Source organism: Desmodus rotundus, chromosome 8 (genome assembly GCF_022682495.2).
Source record: "Desmodus rotundus isolate HL8 chromosome 8, HLdesRot8A.1, whole genome shotgun sequence".
NCBI classification, from domain to species: Eukaryota; Metazoa; Chordata; class Mammalia; order Chiroptera; family Phyllostomidae; genus Desmodus; species Desmodus rotundus.
This window is the reverse complement of record NC_071394.1, coordinates 115,224,312-115,250,865: the sequence shown is the minus strand read 5'-3', so window position 1 is coordinate 115,250,865 and position 26,554 is coordinate 115,224,312. Positions and strand designations below refer to the sequence as shown.

Genomic DNA, 26,554 nt, shown 5'->3' with positions numbered 1-26,554 from the left:
GTGACAGGGAAAGAATATTCCTCATTTGGGACGTAAACCCACACTGTGAGGCCAGCAGATAACAGTGACCAGCAGCATGTCTAGGCGGCAGTTAAGGAGAGGCTGGGAGTCTCGTGTCTCACCTCTGGTCCTGGCTTTGTAAGTTTTCCCTGTCCACGCGATGCCTATTCCTCAGCCAAGTCGTGTGACAATATAGAGTTTACCACAGACCATGATGTGCGAGAGAAGGCGGCTCACAAGGGCCTTGCCTGGCACTGCAGCAAGTCACTAGTTTGTCGGTTTATTGGTTTACGAGGAGTCTTTGCTAAAGCGGATTTTTAAAGATGAGTAGAATAGAATGAACTTGAAGATTGGAACAATGAGTCATTCAGAGGAAAAGTTTGTACAAAGGCCCAAGGGAATGAAACAGTTTATTGAGTGCCTAGACTTGCAAGCAGTTTATTATTGATGAAATGCAAAGTATAAGAAAGTAGCAGGAGGTGAAATAAGGAAGGATGGGTATGGTCGGGTGTGAAGGGCCTTGGAAATCAACCTAGGAGTTAGACTTCATCATGGGGGCCAGTGTCCTTCTGATTGGGGTCTGCAGCTCACCACCTGAAAACCCACCGAGAATCCCTCAGGGAGTCAAGGCCAATGTTTTCCTTTTGATTGTGTGGGTGAGAAATTATACTACCCAGAAATAGTTGTCACTCTTATGTGAGATATAAAACAAAAAGAAACAAACAAACACCTCATAGGTACAGACAAAAGAATGGTGGTTGCCACAGAGGGAGGGTTGTGGGGGAGCATGAAGAGGGCAAATGGGGTCAAACACGTGGTGATGGAGGGGGAATAGGCTTCGGGTGGGGGGTGAGCACACAATACAGAATACAGATGTGTATCACACAGTTGTACACCTGAAACTTATACACTGTTATTAACCAACGTTATTCCAATACATTTAATAATAAACAATAGAAACAGTTTAGTAAGAGAAAAAGAAGTCAACCTGATATTTTTACAGCACATTCAGATGAAAGACCATGTTTAGTGTGAAAGTGGAGGTTTCACAAAAGTTTGAAAAAGAAAATGTATTAAGAGCTATGAGATGCCTCAGGGTGCACAATGAGGTCAAATTCACAAGAACTTCACTGCAGCAAACGGACACCAATTCATGTTGCAAAAGACAAATTAAATATTCAGTAAAATAACCAGCACCGTGTGTCATATCAATTTAATGTTAACTTAAACGTCCTTGGAGTTGTGTCTGTGTGTTCAGTTTGGTTTGGTGTCATGGTAGTACAGGAACTGTTAGTCCAGGAGAGCCTATCTAAGCTTTCAATTGTAAATATTAAGGTAATACTATAACAAAAAAACATATCAGCACAAGGCAGGGGTTGGGGGAAGGCCTGTGAGGGACTAAGTATAGTATGGGCTCTGGTGCCAGACTGCTTGGGTTCCAATTCTGATTCTATAATTATTCTGCTGCATGACACTGTCTTCAAATCTCAGTTTGCTTAGCTGGAAAATGGGGATGATTAAAGTCCCTACCACACTGGGCCATTGTGAGAATTCAATGAGCTTAAGCTGCAAAGTGCTTGGCACAAAATAAAAATAGCATGCTCATCCTACTGTGGTCTCATCTTTTTTCCTTTACCTGGGATCCATAACTTGTTCAAATTGATGAAGCACACCTGTAGGTACAGGGCAGCTGCTGAGAACTTGTCAGGTTGTATAGACAGACACATATAACTAAAAAATCTTTTCAGTGAATAGATTTGATGGAGAGAAGAGATTTAAATGTATTTAGAAGATAGAAGTGAATGACGATGTAACTGAGAACATTGTTCTTAGAGTCTGTTCAATGGGTAGTTCCTGAACCAGCATCTTTTAGGAAATGCAAAACCTCAAATCTCTAAATCAAAACCTTGCAGCCAGCAATGTGATTTCACAAGCCCTTCAAATGGTCCTGATGTTCTGGTACAACAATTGGTACACTCCTTCTGTAAAGGGCCAGATAGTATATTTTAGACTTTGCAGACCATATAGTCCCCTTTAAAACACACTTAACAGGTGGACATCATTGTGTTCAATGAATCAACATTAACAAAACCACATGCAGGCTGGATTGGGACCCCTGCCCCAGGATGCTGATGCCAGCCGCAGAGACTGGCAATAAAGACGGGACAACTAAGCTTGAGGTTGAGATGGTGAGCTGGGGATATAAATGGCCAACTTTCAGTTTAATTATCAGGTTCTGGAGCTTGAAGAAAACAGCAGGGTTGAAGGTGCAGATTAAAAGATGGGATAAGATGCTAATTTAAAAGGTGGGTGCAAACAACACTACCCATGACGAGCATGAGCAAGGAAGATGGCTGAGGATGAAATGCAGAGGACAGCAATATTGATAACAAAGGAAAAGGAAAGACCAAGAGGGACAGTGGGCTCAACAGAGAAGGAGAGGATGTGGCTATGGTCAGTCCCAGGCCCTGCAGAAGTTGATAAAATGGTCCTACCTGTCTAAGTGAGAGCAAAAAAAACAAAAACAAAAACAAAAAAACCCAAAAAACCCAGGAGTAGAGACAGATTGAAGAGAATAGGAGAAAGAGGAGGAACTTGAAGTGTTGAGGTCCCTAAGGAATTGGGAAAGAGTGGCACCAAGAGCCGAGGGGGATAGGGTGTGGGGCTGGCCTTAAGCACGAGGAGGCATGTCCCTTCCCCACGTACCACAGGAGGAAAAGGGGAGACACAGAAGTTTCAGGAGGTCAAGGAGTTTCAGGCGGGCAAGGAGTTCGGGCACTTTCCTTTGGGTACCTTCAATTTTTATCAACAAAGTAAGAGGTAAGGCTGTCAAATAAGATGAGAAAGGTTTTATGTTGGGGATAGGAGAAAAGGAGAGAAAATAATAAAACAGCAGTTCTTTAAAAAAAAAAAAAGATAAGTCAAACTTTTCACCAGTTGAGTATATCCCCACCTGCCCTCAATTAATGGGAATTGGTGGTGTTCTCTAATTACACTGGATTTATGAACAGGCTAGACATAGAAGAGATTTTATTCCCTATTCTCTATTTTGGCACTCACTTCTTGACGCTCTCCTTCACCTAACCCACGTTACGCTGACATGATCTTTGACTTCCCATGGAGAAGTGTTCATTTTAACTGGCAGGCAAATGATATTACCCTCTGAAGGCCCATCATGCTAAATGACCATTAAACCATTACACTTAAGAACTGCCTCTCAAGATAGAGATTTCCAAGTGCTTCACACAGTATCACTGTTTAACTATCAGCATTTTATAGACAGGGAAATGTCATCACCAAGCTCACATGAACTCCTCTGGCTATAAACAAAACATCTGTGGCTGGTTAGCTCCCTTGGTTGGTTCATCCATGAAGTTAAATGACCAAAATTGTGGGTGGAACCCTTGTAAAGCTCTGTTAGGAAGGCTCTCTTTATAAGCCATTTATTTGCAGCCCGTGCGTTACATGAGACGTCTCCCAAAAGAAGGCCCTGATTCAGAGAGCGTGTGGCTGCCAACACCACATCAGTCAGCCTCCTCTCTCCTTATTCCTCAGCCTGGCCCCTCCATGATCACCAGGCCCTCTCCTTTCCAACTACCCTCTTTCTGTGCCTTTCCCCAAGTCCATCCTTCCACTGTGATTCTTCTGTTCCCACTTGGTCTCTCTGCACTTCAAAGTTTGCCTCAGTTTCACTGAAGTCCCACATCTTTCTAGTAACCCCAGTCTTCATGAGTGTCTATGGAGCTGAATGACCCCCCTTGGAATCAATGTTCTGTGATTTAGTGCACAGTTATATTTGGTTTGAGCCTTAAGCAGGTAGAGCACACTATAATGCAAAAAGGAGGTCTGTTTTCTATTTCAAATACCGTACGTCCTAGCTGAGTAATCTTGGGCAACGCATCTGATCCCTTTGGACCTTCATTCTGTCATGTGAAAGATGAAAAGCCGTACACCTGTAATTCTCTGCCTTACTTTTTAATCACTTCAGCCTCTGGTGTCATTCAATAAACACTTGGCGACTGATAGAGTCCTATTAGTAGATAAACAGAAATCCATAACCAGAGTGCAAAAAAATGCCCAAAAAACATGCACACAAAACATTCCAACTCTACAGGCAATGCAAGCCACCAGAAACAGTTCTTCTCTTCCCTTCTTTTATATTCAGCCATGTTTTTTAAAGTTGTGAAGTAATGCTAATTTTGACATATCCCCTTATTTTTAAGTGTTCATTTGACAACCGTCTTTAGGCCACGACTTCAAAAGGGCCATCCCAGTGAGAAGTTTGTGCCTGGACAATAGGACAGGTGGCCAAATTGTACTGAAGGAATAAACCCCTTAGGGTACTGCTGCATCAGAGGTCCTCACACTGGGATCTAGCACGTCCTAGCAGGACATCCATGAACTCAAAGCTAACCTCCTAACAACACAAAACTGCTTGTCTTTTTCACTCTCCTGCTCGCATATGTGTACACTGCAGTTTTCCAGAGCTCGTCACGAAATGGGATTGAGGACAGCTTGAACGCAGAGGCCGGTACACAAATCCAGTTACGTTCCATTAAGCCAGACACTAAAAGAGACTTCCAAAAAATGTGGGGAAATGCTATGCTTCTCATTAATCTCTTTGCTTTGGGAAAGTGATTTTTCATAAATGATGTTATTTATGTTAACATGTAATAGGCTTATTTTAAATAAATCAACAAGCAAATTCCTTGGTTTTAATTTCTAACAAGATAACCATTAATGGTTATAACCAGCATACAAATGTCTTTGAGGTCCTCACTGACTTTTAAGAGTGTGAAAGAGTCCTTGGATTAACATTTGTGAACTGCTTCTCTGTATCAATAAGGGTATGTGATAAATATTTTCCATATGTAAGAAATAAGTTAAAGTCTAGGAATTCTCTCTACCCCATGTAAAAAATACACTCATAAGTTTTTTCTTACTGATTGTTTAGTGTATTTTTTCCATCATCATTTATCCCCCTTATACCCTCTCCCACTTCCAACCCCCTCCTCCCCTCCACAATCACCGCACAGTTTGCCATCCCGAACACTGGGCATTTCCTCCCAAGGAGGGCCACACCATCCTATCCCCTCAGCTTTCCAGTCCAGCCTCACTAGACGCTCCTGACCACGAGTTAGGTGGAGCAAGCAGCAGGGAGGGAACAGTGTTCACACCAGGACCTCTGCTCCATGAGGTCAGTTCAGGGAGGGTGCCCTTTACACATCCCTTTATAATATGTGTGTTAGTTTGCTAAGGCTGCCATGACAAAATACCACAGGCTGGATGACTTAAAGAGATTTTATTCACAGTTCTAGAGGCTGGACGACCGAGCTGTTGCTTTCTCCTCACTCTTTCCTCACATGGCATCTTCTGTGTTGGAGCCTCCCTGTTATCTCCTTCCTGTAAGGACACCAGTCCTATCGTATTAGGGCCCACCCATATGACCTCGTTTAACTTTTATTGGCTCTTTAAAAGCCCTGACCCCAAATATGGTTACATTTTGAGGTGGGAGGGGGAGTGGGACTTCAACAAATGAATTTTGGAGGAACACAATTTACTCCATAACATCATTATGCTCTTCCACTACTGATTCCTATAGGCTTATCTACCTCACTCGGCTCTGTACTATACTATCATCTTTCTAAGTCAAGTGTACATAGGAAGCCCTTTGTACACTTAGTTCCAGTTCCTCATTTTACTAAACTCAGGTACATAGAGGAGAAATAACTTATCTGAGGTCACACAACACATTGCTGGCTAACAGAAGGAACTATGTTTTAATTTTTAAACATAAGCTTATTTTCAGCATATTTAGGAGTGTGTTATTTAGAGAGAGCTTGTGATGATTTTAAGGAAACATTGTTTAAGGACTGCTTGCACTTATTTCTTTTGTAAAGACTCTTTTTCTGTGATCATGCCCCGATTTACTTGTGTATTTAAGTGTGTGTAGAGAATAAGGGTGTGGGAGGAGGGGGAGTGCATGGGTTTGTTAGCTTCCTAGAAGTCACAGGCAGCAAACACAAGGCCTGCAGGCCGAATCCAGCCTTCTACCTTGTTTCTACCCAGCAGCAGCACCGAGCTCTTGCTTAACTGTCAAGGAGTAGTTAGATTTCCACAGTCCTAAAATTACATTCGGCCCTTTGAAGGCAACCACGAGGCTGATGTGGCCCCTGGTGAAAATGAGTTTGACACCCCTGCTATACATGGACTTGCCTACATTGATGTTCATCCTATGAACATACTATGGAATGTTCATCCACAGGAACATCCTGAATCCTTACCAAGTATTTGAAATAAAACCCTTTAATCACAGAAAAGCAATAAATAAAATATAAAGAAGCCTTTTGCCATATAACCTGTTGCAACGAAGCTGCCAAGCTCCCAACTCCCTCAAGTCCTGCTATCTCATTAAAGAGCTAAAAGAAGGCCACCAGAGGGTGGAAGCAGGTGAAAGGCCACAGGCCGGGACGGTGGAATGGTCAAGATGCAGGAGGAGTGTTCCTAGACCCCACAACATCAATATTCAAATGCTCCCAGTGTGTTCTGTATTTGACACTCCTTCCTTCTCCCATAATGCACAGCTGGAAATATGTTCTCCGAGCCTTGGAGGCACCAACAGTCCTGACTTGGGCCCAGTTCTCTGGAAACCATTACTATAACATGAGGGCGATAGCAGGTCTCTGCAATGTCAACTCGTACAAGCTAAGCAGAGGTTCACAGGACGACTTGCCTGGTTTTATGGATCTAATACAGAGGCTGGCAAACTACACCCTGTGGAACAAATCCAGCACTCTTTTTTTATTCCCAGCTTTTAACTGGGGGAAAAACTTCATGACACCTGAAAACGTACACTTCAGATTTCAATGTCCACGAGTAAAGTACTAGTGAAACACACCGTACTCGTTCCATTACATATTGTCAAGGGCTGCTTTGCTTCCACAATGGCAGAATTGAGTAATTGTGACAGAAACCATCTGGTACTATACAGAAAAGTTTGCAAATATCTGCTCTAAACTCCTAAATCCCCTACTCCCAACAGAGAGCATATAAAGCACATGTTTTAGGTTTTAATGTATTTGCATATTTCACCCTGGGAAACCTTAATGATTTAGCAAAGCATAATGATATCAGCTGAATATAGGATTTTGTAAGACAGGCTAACCCAGAAAGACTTAGAATTCTAAATTCCATTTAGAATTACCAGAATATGATGGTGTGAGACCAAAATCCTCTCAAGTGATAGAGCTGCTTTAGAACATTCTGTTTAACTTCCAGGTGAGGACAAAAGCAGCACGCCTGAGATCATCCTAATGCGTATTTATTAAAACCGTGTTACAGTTGAAAAAGGGACTGAGTTTTTCTTACACCATGAGGCTCTAAGACAAAATTCCATGATCCCATATTCTTCCTTTATCAGGAGCAGCTCAGGTTCCATCCCCCAAAAGAGACAAACTGCCCAACCCCAGATCTACTTGTTTCAGAAGATACTTCAGCATAAAACAGGAAGCCTCATCAGTTCTTTCCTCTGAGCTCTTCCTGGCAAGCAACTATTCTCATGGTTCAAACCAAGTGGAACCAATATTCCAAAACCCAGATCAGGCCAATTACAAAGGGAATTGCTCGACATAATTACCAATAAGAGTATTGGGAGCTTACACGGAGTAAATCTGACACTTACCTCCTGTCCGTAGGTCCCAAGGACAGGTCTCTAGATGAGAAGGTTGGGTAACAGTCTCTTTATGGTGACATTCAGAACCCTGCAACAGAAATTTCCTTCATTTAGCAGTTTTAAACGGCACGACTCAGAAAAACAAATTTAAAAGAAATGTGATTAATTAGAGTCTTTGCCTGCTTCCTCACAATAGCTCCTTTCCATGATGTGACATGTTAATTCTTCTCACAGTGAGAAGGAACCACCAAGCTCCTTCGCTAAATCTTGAACCAAACTGGAACATCTCCACTGAAGCTGTGACCCGCCACAGGGAGAAAACTACATGAAGAAGGGAGGCTGCTTTGTGCTAAGCTTGGTATGAACTGGGCTCAGGTGTAAACTTTGGTACTTTAGTAGGCAAAAGAGCTCACACAGGTGGTGACATAAATTATAATGGCACTGGCATGGATCTTTGACTCAACAGCAAATTGAAAGCAGATTTGATAGAAATTCTGCTAAAATCCACACCCATGAAGATTTAAAAAAAAAAGATATGATCTTCTTGGCTTATTAACTTTTTACATGCTCTAGGGTGTACTGAGAAATACCGCTAATTATATTGCCTCAGCTGTCTTAAGGAAATATGACAAGGGCTTTCATCCCAGCTTCCCTTCCAAAATTAAATTCTTACCTTCTAAACTGTCTTTTACTCAGAGAAGTTAAATGATCACAACTGGATATTCCTGAATCTGATTGCATTAGACCACAGGTGACAAACCCAAGGCCCTCAGGACGAATCCAGCCCTCCACCTTGTTTTATCTGGCCTGGCACCTTGTTGCTACCCGATGGCAGCACCGAGCTCTCACTTAACAGTTAAGAAGCAGTTACATTTATACAGTCCTAAAATTACATTCGGCCCTTTGAAGGCAATGGTGAGGCTGATGTGGCCCCCAGTGAAAATGAGTTTGACACCCCTGCATTAGACCAAAGGGATGCAACTCGTGTTCCCGGATTTGACAAATAAAAATACAGAATACCCTGTTGCATTTGAATTTCAGATAAACAACAAATATGCTGTTAGCATAATTATGTCCCAAATAGAAGTATGTCCCAAATAGTGCATGGAATATCCCATATGTATTATGTATATACATCTATTCCATAATATACACACATATATTATATATGTACATATATAACATATATTATATATAAAAATGTATTTGTCGATTATCTAAAATTCACATTTATCTGCGCATCCTATATTATTTTCTGACAACCCTAAAAGCAACTTTAATTCAAAATGCCTCTTGGTGGGTAAGTAGAGGAGGAAAAGTTTGGTGGCAATGTACTGCCTAATCCTGGGAAATGGTTCTTAAAAAGTTTAAAACAAACCAAAACACCCTGAAGCCTCTGCAGTCTGTGAAATGTGAGGTGTGCTACGTTGTATGGGCCTGTAATAAGAGGTAATTAAAAGTAATGGTAGTCCAGTTATAATACAAAATAAAAGACAACGTCCTAGATTTTCAAGTTCCTTAAATTGCTTGTGTATGTACCTTACTGATCAGTGTAACTAATTTATAATACCTATAATGTATAACTGAACAAAACTATTTGTGTGCTTTCTAATTCACTCTAGGCCATCATCATGAATTACCAGGTACAGCTCGCCGCTAAATAATGATAAGGCATTTTCTCTACAGCTTTGGTGAATTTTCTCTACCAAATAAATCAGTTTAAAGCTCATCTTGACACTCTCCTACCCCATCATTTCAATGTGGAAGAAAACAAAGAAAGGGATTGAACCGACTAATCCAATTGCTTTCTCAGGATACAGACTGCTTAAGTGTTGCCTTAGACCATGTCTGACCTCTTGAACTCACAGGGGGGGAATTTAGGCAGAAAAACCCAGCAGTTCAAATCGTTGTACCTTTAAGACCTGGTAAAACTTAATCCCTGAGGTTCCTGACAGCAAATTCAGGTTGAGCAAAATAACCAAAGAGTAACATGTTGAAGATAAGTTTATTTTTAAAGGTTGAAAATGGCCCAAACACCAAGCACTTAGGAGGAAAGAAGCTACTAAATTTTGAGGTTATCATATTAAGTTAGCAAAGCACAATGACACAGAGAAGTAACTCATCAGGGAGACATGAATTGAGGGAATGCAAAAACAAACAACCAAAAAGAACTTAAATAATTGGGGACCAGGAATCTTTTCCTTTGATGACTTTAACCACCTTCAAGGACATCATGGCGCACGTAATACCTTATCTACCTCAGAGTTACTTTCATTACACAGAGGATCGGAGTGGAGTGTTTCTATTTCTTAATATTAGTGATTGGCTTGAGCAAACCAAAAAGGAGTTACTTCCTCTGAGTAGTCTCCTGAATGTTCAATCCAGAAAGCCTTACCCCAAAGTTAAAAGCCCCCCAGTATAACCCTCTGAGCAGACCATGATAGGTCTACAGCTTGGCTTCTCCTTGAGGCCTTGGAAGCCTCGTGTGTTAATATTCATACCTGGAAAATTCTATTGCTATGACACTTCAAAAAATTAAATGGGGACCAGGATACAAATATATGAGAAGAATGAAGATTCTCAAAATAGTATTCATATTCAAGAATTACTTGGGGAAACTTGTTATAAATGCAGATTACCAATCTCTATCACAGAGCTTCTGATAAGGTAGGTCTAACTTTTTCTGGATTTTGTTTTGTTTTGTTTCCAATGCATATAATATTTATTGATCATTGTTCTATGAGCAATGTAATATGCTACACATTAAAAGTTCAGAAATATGAATTATACTATCTCCTCTAGAAAGTTTACCATCATTCAAGTATTTTATTTTTCAGAAAAGACCTATAGGGATCAGGCATTAATCTGCTTTAAAGAAGAGGAAGTGAGGTCCAAAAAGACCACAGAATATAGTCAAAGACAGGTAGCCAGTACAAATAGAAGTCAAGTTCAAAAACAGGTAAGTTCACTCATTCATTCCTTGTTGCTCTCACCTCTTTTCTAACTACTTTCTTCCTAGACCCCTCCACTCTGTCACCTTGGACTACATAATGTCCTCTGAATCTGCTACATATATAACTGCCCAAGGGCCTTTGCTTTTTCTCTTCTCTATGTCTGGAACATCCCTCCCTGTTATCTCTTGACTCACTTCTTCAGTCTTTGATTGAGTCTCACCTTCTCAGGGAGACCTTCTATGGCCATATTGTTAAAAACTTGCAACTCTCCCCTCTCCAGAACACACTGCCCTCCTTCCCTGTCTCCCCTATTCTTCCAAAGAGTGAAGTTTAATGGACAAAGTGAAGACACTGCATCCCACAAATCTTATGTTCAGCACACCAGTCACTCTGAGTGATTTATGTGTATATATATACACATACATTTCATCGTTTCTTGGCTGTCCCTATTGCTAGGATGGTGCTTCTTAGACCTTAGCACTTTCGGAATCACCAGAACTTGTTAAAACACAGATTCCTCAGCCCCACCCCCAGAAGTTTGATTAAAGTAATGCTAATAGCATTGGTCAGTAGACCATTTTGAAAAGCCTTGTCCTAGGGCACGCATTCTCATGTGGGTTGATTACCATGCCCTCCCCTCCACCCTGCAATTCACAACATCTGAAGACATTTTTTATTGTTGCAACTGGGGTTAGGAAGCAACTTGGCATCTCCATGAGTACAGGCCAGGATGCTGCTAAAAATCCTACATTGCACAGGACAGCTCCCCCCAACAAAGAATCATCCAGCTCCAAATGTCATCAGTGCGGAGACGGAAAAACTCTGCCCTAGAAGAATGCTTCGCAGACACTAGCATGCATCCATACCTAGAGGACTTATTAAATGTGTACTGTCAGACTGCACCCCCAAGGTTTCTGCTTTGTTAGGCCTGAAAATTTACATTTTAATTAAGTAGCCAAGTAAAGGAGATGCTGTTGGTCCACGGCTCCCACTAGGAGAACAATTAACTAGAACAAATGCCCCATTAAGCAGGGAACTTTGTCTCTACTCACTACTTCCCTAGCAACAGAGTGTGATATAGTATAGTCCCTCAAGTTTCTAACTTTTTAATAATGGATCCCTCTCCCTAAAAGTTATTCTGACACCAATGATCCATGTAGGATACACTGAGAAAAAAAAGAATTGTTTTTGTTTATTGTTTTGGCAGCAACTTTGAGACCCCTTCCATTCTTGCTGACTTCTAAGTACATTTACTGCCAACCAAAAAAGTCTGATGAAAGTTCCTGTGTTAGCCCAGACATGCCTGTCTGCCCTAGGGGGTGGGGGTGGGCAGGCTCAGATTGCATCTCCACAGTAAGAGCCCTTCAGAAGAAACAGGCTGTCAAATGCAAGTGCCTGCATTTTTTAATGTATTTGTGATGGAACTACATGGTACTACAACCAGCTCCCAAGCATTTCCCATTTTCAAAAAGTAAAGGTGGAGAATTCACACACACACACACATACACTTAGTTCTTAAATCTGATGCTTGAGCAAGGTCCCTAGCATTTTAACACAGTGGGACCCGGTGTGTCTTCTTGAAGGTGCGTGTGCTTCCACAACCACATCTATGGCAGTTCTGTGATAGTATCTTTCAGGTGCTGCCGACGACCTCGCCTTACATCATTTTCTGGGGGAATATTAAATTCGGTTCCTTTTATCCTGTGCCCAAGGCCAACAATGAAGCAGTTGATCTCCATAATTCAGACATGTCTGATATCTCAGATTCAATTGCCCGGTTTAAGACAGGCACTTAATGAAGAACTGGTGAATGAGAAGTTTAATGGCTAAAGTGAAGACACTCCATCTTACAAATCTCTTTTTACTCATGTGGAATCATCAGCCAGGGTTATTGATTTGCATTTACTGACTGGACTTTCTATTGTTTTCAGATGTTGTATCCCCAGCCCATGCCTGCAGGCGATTAGTTTTTTCAGGGCTGTCCTGAAAAAACGCAAGCCTTCCCTAAGCATTCAAGACAACTTAGAGAATTCAACACATTTCTGAAAGGGCAAAAGCATTTCACCAATTGTCTTCATTTCACAACAATAAAAGTCGACAGAGAAATGATCAAAACTTTAAAAAATGTACACAATTCACTCTTTACAAAAAACAGCATTATTGAGTTATAATTTACACATGTAAATATAAATTTATAATTTACATGACATTCACCTAGTTAAGTGTACAGTATAATGATTTTTGGTAAACTTACAGAGTTGTTCAATTATCGCTACTATCTAGAACATTTAATTATCCCAAAGAGAAACTCCAAGCTCATTGATAGTGTCCAACTAGCAGCCCCAGTCAACACTATTCTACTCTCTAGCTCTATAGCTTTGCCTTTTACAGACATTCTACATAAATGTAATGATACAATATGTGGTCTTTGGGCCTGACTTCTCCCACTTAGCATACTGTTTTGTGGTTCATCCACACTATAGTATGTATCAGTACTTCATCCTTTTATACTGCAAAACAGTACTCATTGTATAGGTTTATTATCATTTGTTTAGCCATTCACCAGTTCGTGAGCATTTGTTTTGTTTTGATATTATGAACAATACTGCTATGAACATTTGTGTACAAGCCTTTATGTGGACATATTTTCATTTCTCTTGGGTAGATTCCTAGATGTAGAATTTCTGGGTCATATGGTAAATCTATGTGTAGCAATGTAAGAAAATGCCAAACTGATTTTCCAAAGTGGCTGTTGGCTATTACAATTCCACCAGCAGTACGTGAGAGTTCGAATTTCTCTACTTCTTCTCCAACACTTGTAACTGCCCATCTTTTTTACGCAGCCATACATGGGTCACTCTAAATGTTGAAATAACAGTGATTCCAAATTTGTACCACAAATATAAAAATACAACTCATTTGTGGAGGGCCAGCTCTGTGCAATGCCAACTGTGTTTCTGTTAACCCATCATGAACACAATGAGATATCACCCAGTTTACGAAAAAGAAATAAGGCTCAGAAAGGTTAAATATTTGCCCTCGGGATCCTAGCAAGCAGGTGGCAGGATCTGAATTCTATGCCAGATGTGTGTGATACAAAACTTATAAATATAAGAGTTATTCATGCACAAGTGAAGACATATTTGAAATATAAGCATGGCTTCACCTTATTAATCATGGCCAAGACTCTTCTGTTAGTGTCATCAAAAAAGGAATCAACAAACAGTAAATTCAACTGTTTCAAAAAACTGCAGATTTTTCTTTGAAGAAACTGTACTGAAGTTCTAGAGAATAATTTCACCTTGAAATTTTCTCTTCAGATGGCAAGTCCCAGAGTTGTAGTTTTTATTGAAGATTTAACTAGCAAGATATTTATGACAATCAAAACTCAAAGGAAACATACTTCATAGTCTTAAACTTGCTGAATGGTTTTTATTAACTGTACTGAATCATTTGCTACTATCTAAAGATGTGAATTCTGACAACTGCTGTTCATGTTTGAGTGCTCAAAAAACATTTATTGCCAGTTTCTGGCATCCCGTCTGTGATTGAAGAATATTGATGTTTCATCTGGCTCATATTCCATTACAAAGAGGCTGTTGGTGGAATGGTGATGGCCGATGTCAGTGGATGGAACTGCTCCAGCTCAAAATCTGTACCTCACTCTTCTCTAGCCATACCTCTTGTTCCATCACTGTCCTGCCACCACCCAGGACTCCAATGCCATCTGATCTGTTCATTGTCATTCAAAAGAGCACCCTGCTCTCTCAAAGTCTTGTTCTTTTCTGTCTTGGAGATGCTCTAAACACTGACTAGAAATGCTCAGCATTTCAGAACAGGTGCATTTATTCCCTTTGGATTCAATATTTACCTGGTTGACCCAGATGGTTTGCTAATGAACACTTACTTCCCTGTTTTATTTTCGACTATCTGGTGATGTAGATTGTTGCTACTTAAAGGATGGTCCACAGACAAGCAGTATCAGCATCCCCTGGGAACTCATTAGAAATGCAGAATTTCACACACCCCCCCCCCCGACCTACTGATCAGAATCTGCATTTTAACTATCTCCCCAGATGATTCTTAACTTTAGCTAGCATGGACTCCAAGATCTAACTCCCAGACCCAGAACCTCAACATTACCCAGCTGAAAATCTGTCCTTTCCAGGAAAAACAGCAAGGAACATTTATCATTCAGAAAGCACTTCCTTCTCTCTGCATGTTTCTTCTCTCTGCCTCTAAACACACTGAAGCCAGTCTTTTAAACAACAAAAATCTCTTGACCTTGTTACCCCTGTGAGGAAGAGTGTACTATTGTTCACTTTTATCTGCTTCCTCTCCCAGTAGGAGTGTTAAACAGACCCATCCTGTTAAACCCATATTTGCTTATATGACTTGCTTTGTCTAATGAAATGTGACCAAAGGTGGTAGGTGTCACTTTTAAGTAGAAGTTTTAAGAGTCAGTTAATGCCCTGAGCCTCTCTCTGTCTCTCTGTCTCTCTCTCTCTCTCTCCCCCCACCACCATATCACCAGACTGGCAATGACCCAGGTGGGGGAGGCTCTGTCAACTCGAGTCCACAGAGAAGACAACACAGAGCAGAACCTAAGGGGACCTAGGGAGGCAAAGTAAATTTGCTGTTGAAAGCCACAGAGACTTGAGGTCAATTTGTTACAGCCTACTTTAGCAAAAGCTGACTAATATACCTTGAATCACTACTATATGCCCCTTTTTCAATTAAAGCAAAAAAAAACCCCACAAAAAAACAAAAACCCACACAGGAAAAGGCATACCTAGAGGAAGGAATCTTACTTAGAGTTACACTTACGTGTGAAATCTCTGGTGGAATGTCTCTATCTCCTCTGCCAGCTCCACCAATGTTGTTTAAATTATTCTTCTAATTCCAGATTCCTCCCAGTCTACATTCTAATTTTTTATTTCTTTACAGCAGGGATCAGCACATTTATTCTGTAAATGTCCGGAGAGTAAACATATTGGGCTTTGCAGGCCATATGGTTGTCACAACTACTCAGCTCCACCGCGGTAGCTTGAAAGTACTCTTAGGAACTTCGTAAATGAGTGGGTATGCGTGTGTTTCAGCAAAACTTTCCTGATCCAAGGTTCAAAATTTACAGGTTATTCTTAACTTGACCCACACGCTAATTTCCTCTAAACTAAACCATGGATTAACAACACACAAAACCACAGAAATTTCAGCTGAAGGGATGATAGATATTTTTCAACCCTGTAATTTTACAGATAAAGAAATTGTTACCCAAACAAATTAAAAGTCACATCAAAAACATAAGTCTAATCAATGTTACACATACCCTGTATCCATATCCATTTGTACACATATCCATTTACTTTGAAATGCATAAAAAATAATATGGATTGATGAATGGGTAAATGGATGGGTGGATAGGTATATAATGAAGCAAGGATCATAACACGTTAATTGTAGGATATGGATAGTGGCTATTATGTGAATATTCACTATAAAATTCTTCTAACCTCTCTATATGTTTGAAATGTTTCATGATAAAATGTTGGGGAGACGGTAAAGTATACCAAAGCTGAAGTCTATATGCCTGAGACACAATCAATTGGTTTGTGAAGTGTAATTTCACTTGGTAAACATCCCGTAAATACTCTGTTATTTAACAGAGTTGGAAAAACTGATCTAAGTAAGGCCTTGAGACACCAGCTCAAATATTATCATGTTCATTCAATAAATACTTTTTGAGTCACTACTGTACATTAGGTACTGGGACACCTTGGTAAAAAGACAGATGCCGAACTTGCAGTCTAAGAGAAGATAAGAAATAGTCAATCCTTGGTGATTTTGAAATTTTCAAACAAATATCATCTATCAGACACATAATGTTTACTATGTTGTATTTGAACCTCCTTGTACATGGAAATTGTAAGTACTTGAAACACAGGGATCCATTCACTCAGTGACATATACATCATACCCAACGAAAGCTTGCTGCCATGTTGTTCATAAAATGAGAGCTCGGATACTGGTATAGGAGAAGGTGTGGCCCTGGGGATGTACCTTTGTTTATATAAAAGGCAGACCTCTACCAACATGCTTCCAGCAGCTGCTCCATACCTGAGTTGTTTCATCCCACTAAGTGACTGTAGAGTCAATAAATTTTTGTCCTTTCACAACCTAAACAAAGCCAGCTCTCAAGAGTATGGCAATACTAGACTTAGTGTGGTGACCACATTGTAGGGCATATACATGTAGAATCACTGTATGCTACCCCTGAAACTAATATAATATGTATACCAATTATACTTAAATTTTTAAAAGTCAGGTTATGTAACAATATACAGTCAGTCTTCTTTACTCATGGAGTCCCTAATTGAGAACTTGCTTACTCACTGAAATTTATCTGTAACCCCCAAATCCATACTTGCAGTGCTCTGAAGATCACTTGTGAATATTCGCAAAGCTGTGAAAAACCGGAGTCTCCTGATGCACACATCGGCCGAGGTCAAACATGGCGGCACTCTGCCTTCTCCTTTCAGCTCCCCTACCATAAACAAACGTCCCTTTTATGGTCTTTTCAGTGCCACAATTTTCACATGTTTGTGCTTTTTGCTGATTTCACTGTTTAAAATGGCTCCCAAGCACAGTGCTAAAAACCTGTCTGTTGGTCTTAAGGGCAAGACGTTGTGATGTTCCTTACAGAAAAAAATATGTGTGTTAGATGAGCTTCATTCGGGCATGAGTTACAGTGCCTTTGGCCTTGAGTTCAATGTCATGATTCAACAATATATATTAGATAAGGCATCTTTGTACAGAAGCATTCATAAAACAAGGTTATGTATTGATCAGTTGATGAAAATGTTGTGACCAAAAGACCAAAAACCTAACCCTATGTGTCTCCTAAGGGCAACTGTGTTCAGTATTCACTAATTTAAGGTTCAAGGTGTCTTTATAGGCCATAACTACCATGAATAATAAGAATTAACTATGCATCCAAACAACTTTACACATTATCAGAAAGCCCTGTGACCAGCATCTTCTTGAGAGCCACTCCTGAGCTCTCCACCCTTACTTCATCTATGAGCAGATAAGGCATGTAGCCAGAAAGGCTGATCTGGGGGGTATATTAGCAGAATGAAGTAGATGTCACAAGGCAACAAAGCCTAGGGTGTGCCTGACCAGAGTGGAGAGTAAGGAAAAATCACATCATCAACGTCAAATAAATGATTTCTTATGCTTTGGGTGGTCATAAGGCATAGACTGGTATACCTAGGTACAAACACAAGTTGTGATCATCTTAAAGGTCACAATGAAGCCTGATTCTTTTTTTTTTTTTTTTAAGTAACGCTCTAGGACACTCTGAAGTAGAAGACAATCAATCATGGAAACAGATGGGATATAGAATGTGCTGCTGTGTTGCAATTAGTGAAGGCGGATATGGATGAAGCAAAACTCATTATGCTGAAAAGCAGAAACACTGCAAACAGCAGCAAACCCTGAGGTCAACCACAGCTGTAAACCGAAGGACAAATGTACCACTGGTGAGGCAGAGACAAGACCAAAAGTGACAGAAGCACCATCCCGGGTCATCTGCAGCTGCTCAGCCCAAACAAGAAAAAGCATTCAGTAGTTAGTTCTCAAACACACACAGAGAAATCAGTGGGTTTGAGAATGTTCTAGTCATGGGTCAACAGCACTCACCTCTCCTTGTAAAGAATAATTTTTTTTTAAAAGAGCTTTTGAGTTTGATGGGTTAAAAACCTACAGCCCAGAAGGGCAGAGATTTATTAATTCTATATATTTAAAGGCAAAACGACAACCCTAATGCCTTGGAGATGGTCCTAAAATTTGCTCTGAATTTGTCAGGACAGAGGAGCCCGTCTGCAGTGTAAGTGGCTATGGGGAACCCAGAGTGTTTGCACATAGGCCAATTTTGTATCCCAAGGCTGACATGCTGCCTTGCCCCTAGTCAAAGTGCAGTCCACAGACCAGCAGCAGGATGTCACCTGGGGGTTTGTTGGAAATGCAGCTCCAAACTAGAAGTACTGAGTCAGAGCCTGTGTTTTAACAAGGCGTCCAGGTGATTCACACATTGAAGCTGTAATAGCACTGGGCTGCACTTAGGGTGACCCACTGTCTGGAGCCTGGTGTCAACACCAGAAGTGCATGCTGTGGGTAGCCTCTCAGGCTCAGGCAAATCTGCAGTTACTAACCCTCTTTAGCCAATACCACAACCAAAGGAAGTTCCCAACAGGAAGACTTGAGACTCACAGCCCCTTAGGGATCACTGCACCCTGAAACAATCTCTCAAGCTTTATATTGGTGACACATTTGGTCTTGTGTGGTCCCCACATAAGGAAAGTGAGACAAGGGTGGAAGATCCATACGACAAGCTACAATTCTGAAGAATAATCTTCCTCTACACCCAATCCTTCTGCTCCAGGACATAACTGCCTAAGGAATCTTGAAACTGAGCAGAGAGAGACCAGGAGACACCACACTCCAGGAGCCCAGAAGCATTCTAGAGAATTAGTTTCATCATCACCAGACCTTTTGAAGCCAGGGTCAGCTCCTCTGGGGCGATGGTTCTCAAACTTCAGCTATGTCAGAATCACCTGCAGGGCTTGTTAACAAAAACTGCTGGGTCCCACCCTTGGACTAGCTGATTGAGGAGGTTTGGGGCTGGGGGAGGGGGTAGGCTCACATTTTGCATTCCTAATATGTTCCCCCAAGATGCTGATACTGACTCGCTGGGATCACACTTAGAGAACTACTTACTGTTTAAAGGCCCCCAGCTTCTCCATTCTGGAAGAAATGCCTCCCTTTATTCCATACCTTTTCTCCAATGAACCAAATCCCAACAATGAAACAACGTACTAGTTTGCTACCCAGAGGGTGGTTCCAGACGAGCAGCATCCAAATCACATGGGAGCTTGTTAGAAATGCAGAATCTCAGGCCTCACTGCAGATCTGCTGAATGAGGCTCCGTATTTTACCTGAAGCCGCCAGTGACTTGCTTGCACAGCAAAGTTTTAGAAGCACTTCATGTGGAGATTGTTAAGGGCTGTTAAACCTACATCTTGTGCACAAATACAACTGCTTAACTCACCTGAGCCTGTAACCAAGGCTCTGCTCTTCCTTTTATTTACATATTTTAATTTTAACCACAAAAAATGAAGGAAGTTCATTTACTCACACCTCTGCAGATTTATTGGCCAAATGAATAAAACAACTTCCCTTCAACAGCAAGAACAGAAAGCTCTGTCTCTGACAGGGAAGAGCATTCACACTGGCTCGAGCAACATAGGTCTGCTCTCTCCGGGGAAGCAGCCACTCAGGGGAAGCCACCCCAGACCCGTTAGGACACCTGGACACAGCCAGTGCCTGGAGCCGGACCTCAAAATCCCTGCCTGAGCAAGAGTTCCTGTTGGTCAAGGCTCCTGGGAAGGTTTCATTCCCACCCGTGTAGCTCACTAAACAGCAGTGTATTCCCTTTTGCAAATAGGCAATGCTACTGCCACATTCTCTACCTCCACTTTAGTTTTGCCAGTAACATAAGACCTGTGATTTTTGCTATGTACTCCTTGAACTAGATACCAAGTCTCCTGCAAATAAAAAAAAAAAGTGACAACTAATATCTATGAAGCACAAGTCACATTCCGGATAGTGTCTTCAACACAACATCCATTACCTCATTTACTGCACACAACAACCTAGTAGGTAGCTGCTATGATGAGTCCCTGTTTCACAGATTAGGGAATTGTGACAGAGTGGCTCATTAACTCGCCCAAAGTCACCCAGCAGGCCGATTCCAGAGCCAGCACAGAAATAAGAAAGACTTTAAACCATCATTCTTGTCTTATCTTTTCTCTCCATGAAATTGTAGCTTTTTGAAAAAAACTGTATTAATGGAAAGGGTGCTGCATGCAGGAAGGATCCTGCCGCACAGGTAGAATGTGTCTTTGAACTGGGGTGCATCCCAGCTTCCTCCTGTGGTCAGCAGGAGATGAAGAGCTCTCTGCCTCTCCCCGAGGTTTTGTGGAAGTCTGTGCCTGGACATGTAAAGTGTAAAAGCACAGGATGAAGACAATGATCAAAGGGATGATAATCACCCCAAATAATCCATTAATTCTCACAACATCCTTGTGAAATACAGGAAATTGAGTTTGGATTAATTGTTGGCAATTGTCAAAATGTGGTATGCCAAGGCTCTACGCTTGTTCTTCAGGTAGGTGGCGGGGGAGGGGGGGCTTTCTGCCACAGAAATTTGACTCTCACGCAGGAGAGAGAATGTGTAACCTCTCTAGGGAGACGCAGGAGAAAGACTCAAAAGGAACAGGGCAGTTTCTACCTGTACAGCAGCCATGATAATCAACAACCTGGGCACCCAACTAGGCAGCATTTCCCAGCCTCCTTTGCAGTTAAGCATGGCTACCTAATTCCACTTCTAACAAAATATGAGGTCATGCATTCCTCCTCTAGTTCTACCCCTCAAATACCTCCCATGCATGACCCTCTCTCTCTTGCCACATCTGCCAGCTGGATGCCAATACCCAGGGTAACCAGGAAACCACACATGAAAGATGGCAGAGCCTTTGTTAGCCTGGGTCCCTGAATGACTGCATGGACCTATTGCTTCTCCTCAGTCCAGGCATGTCACAACGACACTGTCACTTACATATTACAGAAACTTTAACTTCATCGAGCCACTGAGATGTGGAGATTTGTCTGTTACCACAGCTGGTATTAGCCAAACTACTATACTGATCAACACCCCCTCTCCCCCCTAATCTGTTGTATGATAAGTTAAATGTTATTCAGATTGTTGCAAATTCTCATGAATAAAGATTCCATCGAGGATTAAGTAGCATTTTACTCTTATATGTGTGTTAATCTGATTGCTTTCCTCTTAACTCTCATCTGGGATCAGCCACGCTGGGTAAATAAGAGTTTTGTTCTCTGGATACATGGACAGGAAAAAAAAAAATTGCAGCAAAGATGGAGGAGGAGTTTGCAGAAGAGAAAAACAAAGACAGTGGATATTCCAAGTTCATCTGACTTCCAAGGCTAAAGCAGTCATAGAACAAGGTGGGGTGGCTACAAAAGAAGTCTCCCAATGACAATTCTGTCAACACTGGTCATGGGAGGAGGGAGAAAGAAGAGTGGTTAGACAGCTAACTCACTGGGGAGGCAGGCTCCAGATATCAACCATCTCGGGACCTTGGCATGAAGTTCACTGAAATACACTCTGCCTGTAGGTGGACAAAGTTCACATAAATGTATTTATCACAACTTTACAGACCAGGGAAGTCCCATATTTGATTAAGGACATGCAGCACAATTCATTTCCCAAGCATTTGAGAACCTACAGTTTCCTGTTTCTCTCAGTGCTCAAGCCAGTGAGCTCTCTCTCTCTCCATCTGATCTTTCTCTGGGCAATATCAGCTCCCAGGTTCCCCTCACTGCAACCACACCCTCTAACAGTCTGTGAATCAGCAACTTAGAAATTTGAAGTCCTGAAATCAAAAGAGAACTTTTAAGACCTAGCCCAGTTTGTCACAGAGGTGGGAAAATGTGACCATAATGTCCCTAACCTTGGACCTACTCCTTTGTCCCTTATAAGCAAGAAAGACTATCTCCAAAACATCACTGCTCCCAAAGCATTGTGGCACCAGCCTTGCCAGGCAGGGCAAAGAGAGAAGAAAGGCAGCCCCCTGTCCTTTGTTCTGGCTGCACACATTTGACAGGCTTTCAGAACCTTAGCAGATCTCCTGGCAAGAACAGCAACGAGCAAAGCCCTCCTCCCCATTGGGCATGGGTAATGCCTCCTGGCAAAGACCTCAAGCACATTCATCTCTCTCCAGGCCCTTCTAGGGCTGCTATGCATCTGCAGAACAGATGGGAGAGTCTGCTTGTCTGACTGTTGGCTGTTTTATTTCACTCAATAAACATTTATTGAGGCTCTACTTGTGCCAGGCCCTATGCTGAGGGATGTTCCGTTGCTGTGTGTGGAAGTGCACGTGCATTGACCTGCCTCGAGATACAGATACTGAGAGAATACCTTGAGCGTGTCTTTCTCCCCAGACGTCACCAAAACAACAGGTGAGTGGGTAAAAGGAATGAATAACCAATAGTACAGCAGATCGACTTTGTCAGAAAAAGAAAAATGGTGTGGCCCATCTCAATGCTCCTCAAACTTTGCTGTGCACACGATCACCTGGAGACCTTGTTAAAAAGCAGGATGTGATTCAGCAGGTCTGGGGTTGGACCCAAGAGTCTGCATTTCTAGCAAGCTCCTAGGTGATGCTGATGCTGCTGGCCCTAGGACCACATTTAGAGCAGCCATAGGCTTATCTAATTTTCATGCTGCTCTGATGTGTTGCTTTGCTGTTGTGTGGGCAGGTAGGAGGTAGATATTTGATGGAAATCTGTATGTACCCATGAAGAATATGAGTCTATGGAACTCACTTTCTAGTGAGCCTGTTACATGCCAGGTACTTTGTCCATTTAAATTCAACAAATTCTCACAGGTAGGTGCTGTTATATCTCTTTTATAGGTGAGGGAAAAAATTCAGAGCAATGAAGTAACTTGTCTGGGGTCCCACAGCTAATAAGCAGTAAAGGCAAAGATTTGAAATTGTCTATCTTTTCAGATCCATGTTTTAGCCACTCCCCTATGCTGTCCTCTTATCCATTCAGGTTAACATCTCTCTGGAAATAGATTGTTTGAAGTGCCATAGATTTAGTAATGGGAGTTACTGTCACATGGGCCTTCAAACCCAGTAAAATCTAATATGTGATTCTCTGCTCAGAAGCCTTGCTGAATTAATCCAATTTTTAAAAACATAAGCTATCATTAAAACCTCTAGGTGGGTGAAAGAAAAAAAAAACTACCACCAAATTAGCTGATTTTCCCCTTCTGGCAAATACTGGGCAGCAAAGAACAGGTATCCATGTGTGGAAGGGGATGGATTTTTGCCACGTTGGATCAAAACAATAATACTGTGAGGACTGTTTACCGGGAGGCCTTTGGCACAGCCCAGCAGTCCCTGGAGAACAAATGAATGACGATCACCAAGGCAGCTCAGCCAAGTATTCAAAATATATTGGGTTTCATGCTTAAAGAATTATGTTTATTGTTTCCTTTAATCAATTTTACTTCACAAAATAAAGAGTGATATATCACTCTTAAGTTCTCGGAAGAAAGGAGTGTCAGAAACCTTACAAATAAAGTATGTGTTAAAGAAAATGGGTATAGAGCGGGTTCTTAACTGAAGAGAGGATGTATGGCCCCCTCTTAACTGACGGGAGGAAATCGTGACCTCGAAAAAGCACCCATGATTTCTCAAGAGAACTATTACTTAACAAAATCTCCACAATAACAATGAATAATGGCCTGCCAAAGAATATAAATAGAAAAGGATTTAATATATATCCCATAGTCGTGAGATTACCGGCCAAGGAAGCCTGGTGCTAATAAGATCACTCCCTCAACCCCCAAATCAAATTCCTCAAAAAAAAATTCATATTTCTAACTCTTATAAGGAGAGAAGATAATCCTCTATAATTTGCAGCCCAACTGGCATTTATTTTTCTATAAGGAAAATAAAGAACTCAAAATGATAAAAATAACTTCATTTTAAAGTAGTTTTTAATATGCTAATCTAACTATAGCTCTGAATCTATAATGGGATAGTTTCCATGTTTTATATATAAATACAATGAATCTCTGATAAGAACGAAAAATGAAAATAACCTGAATTATTTCCCATCATTTGCTTATTTACATAACTGGAGTCATTCTTGGGCAGTTCTCAATCTTCTCCCTCACTACTTTACTCTATTACTCTCACAAATGTTGCTCAATAGAAAATCGAAGCAACAAAAATGAAGAATTCTTAATGCATCATTAGGCCTTTGGAGCCCCCAAATAGACTGCATCAATTAAAAACAAGGATCCAGAAATATATTTTCTGTGTTTTCATATTAAAACTATAAAAAGGGGTAATCTTTCAATAGGTTTTTTCATGTACAAATTTTATTATTAGCTCCATGCAATAATATAAAATACAACGGAGGTAAAATCCACAAAATATACTCATTGATACATACATTTTAAATAATAATTTCTAAAATGTGCATATTTTATCCTTTCTAAAACTGTTGCACATCTATTATCATTAATATATAAAACTCCAGCTTATGATGATGACATGTGTTTGCTAATATTTTCATTAATAGTGAGTCATTTCATTAGTTGTTACTTGTTATTTTAGAGATATTTCTTAAGAAAGATATTGAGATTAGAATCATGTCATTTACTTGCCTTTTGTTGGTCTAATTTTTCTACTCAACTAAAAGATTGAGATGGACATCATAATACTCAGTTTTGATGTAAGGGGTTGTAATACATTTGCTTTAATTTTTTTCTTTGAAATCTAGTTCTTAGAGAACTTATCAAAATATTATATGATATTTTACAGTTACCAAAACTGCAACACACCTTCAGGAGTATCCTAAATTAAATAGGGACTTTCTGATTTATTACAGCAGATTGAGAAGATTACAGTGACCCTCATCTAGCCAGCAGTTCTGAGCCATTACCAGCACATGCCACGTGCTGTGACTGAAGAACAGGGTCTGTATATGCATTTTTATGTCCGATCTACGTTGGTGTTATCACTGGGGATGTGGCAGGTGAAGTCTTCTTTATCCAACTGTATTTTGAAATCTTACATAGTACTTTTAGGAATGTGGTCTAAGGTAAAAAATTGGGAAAAGGTCCATGGAATTGTTCAATCGAGTATATAATAACTGAAGTTCCAGAAAGCAAATAGGGAAACATTTGGTTCGTGTGGTTGATTGTTTATGTCTTTCAGAACGTCCTGCATGCTGACCTCAAGCTAAAGAATATTTTAATGATCACTCATTTAGGATGTCTTCCTGGATTGTCTCCCCAAAGAAAATCACTACTGCCCCATTGCTCTCCAGAATACTTTGCAAGAAATTGAATCAAGGTGTGCATCGACATATATTACAGTGTTTATCTTTCCCGGCTCGAACATGAGTTCCGAGGGGTTAGGGACTGTGTCATTGGTGTGTGTTATTTAGTTTTTAACCCCTGAACCTAGCAGAGCTGAAAGAGGTTATAGATGCTCAGTAAACATTTATTAAATGATTCAGTAGTGGCTTGCCGAGCGTCGTCTTCACATTTTTCTTTGCTCTTACTCATGCCAGACCGAAGAATATGGCCCGCTAGAGGAAGTAGACAATTTAGATTCCAAATCTATGAAAAACATTTATATACATTTCCTCAAACAATCCTCTCAAGCTCATTTTGAGTTAGACCACTTGGTTTTCTCTTTCATACAAATGGAATGTTGAGCTCAGAGAATTTAGGTGTATGTCCCACACTCACAGGGCTCAGCTGGAACATTGTAAAAGTAATAGTTGTACCCAGGTCCTTAGGCACAAAATCCAAAAGTTTTTCTGTGGGACCACAGCATGCAAGAAATTTCTGGGAAAGGGGAACCCTCCACCCACTTCAACTGAGGCAGCAACAGGCTACACAGAGATAAAATATCAACTCAGGATTCAGGTTCTGACTAAACCTACACTGTTCCTTTATGCCTTCACTGCTTCATTTAAAAAGGGACAGCCACACATCCTGTCATTTTTAAATCCACAGCGTGAGAATTGATGGCAGTTAATGAAATGCTGGGTACCCAGATCCAGAATCATGCAATGAGAACCCATGTGCTTTAAATGCATCAGTCCATTTAATCTTCACAACCACCTCTGGGTTACATGTTCATGATTCCATTTTGCAGGTGAGAAAACTGAGTCTTAGGGAAGTGAAATAACTTTGCCAAAGGTCACACGTCCGGTGAGTGGTAGAGCCCTAGTTCAAGGTCCAATTAGTTTGACT

The 26,554-nt window shown here is 40.9% G+C and overlaps 1 protein-coding gene across 1 annotated transcript in view; it reads right to left on the bottom strand.

Annotated features, from left to right (window-relative positions):
• RARB (retinoic acid receptor beta) overlaps positions 1-26,554 on the bottom strand; it is a 650,193-nt gene that overhangs the window by 613,243 nt on the left and 10,396 nt on the right. Inside the window, exon 2 of the mRNA XM_053930256.1 lies at positions 7,682-7,760. The gene's annotated coding sequence lies outside the window, so the exon portion shown is untranslated. The remainder of the gene's footprint in view (positions 1-7,681; positions 7,761-26,554) is intronic.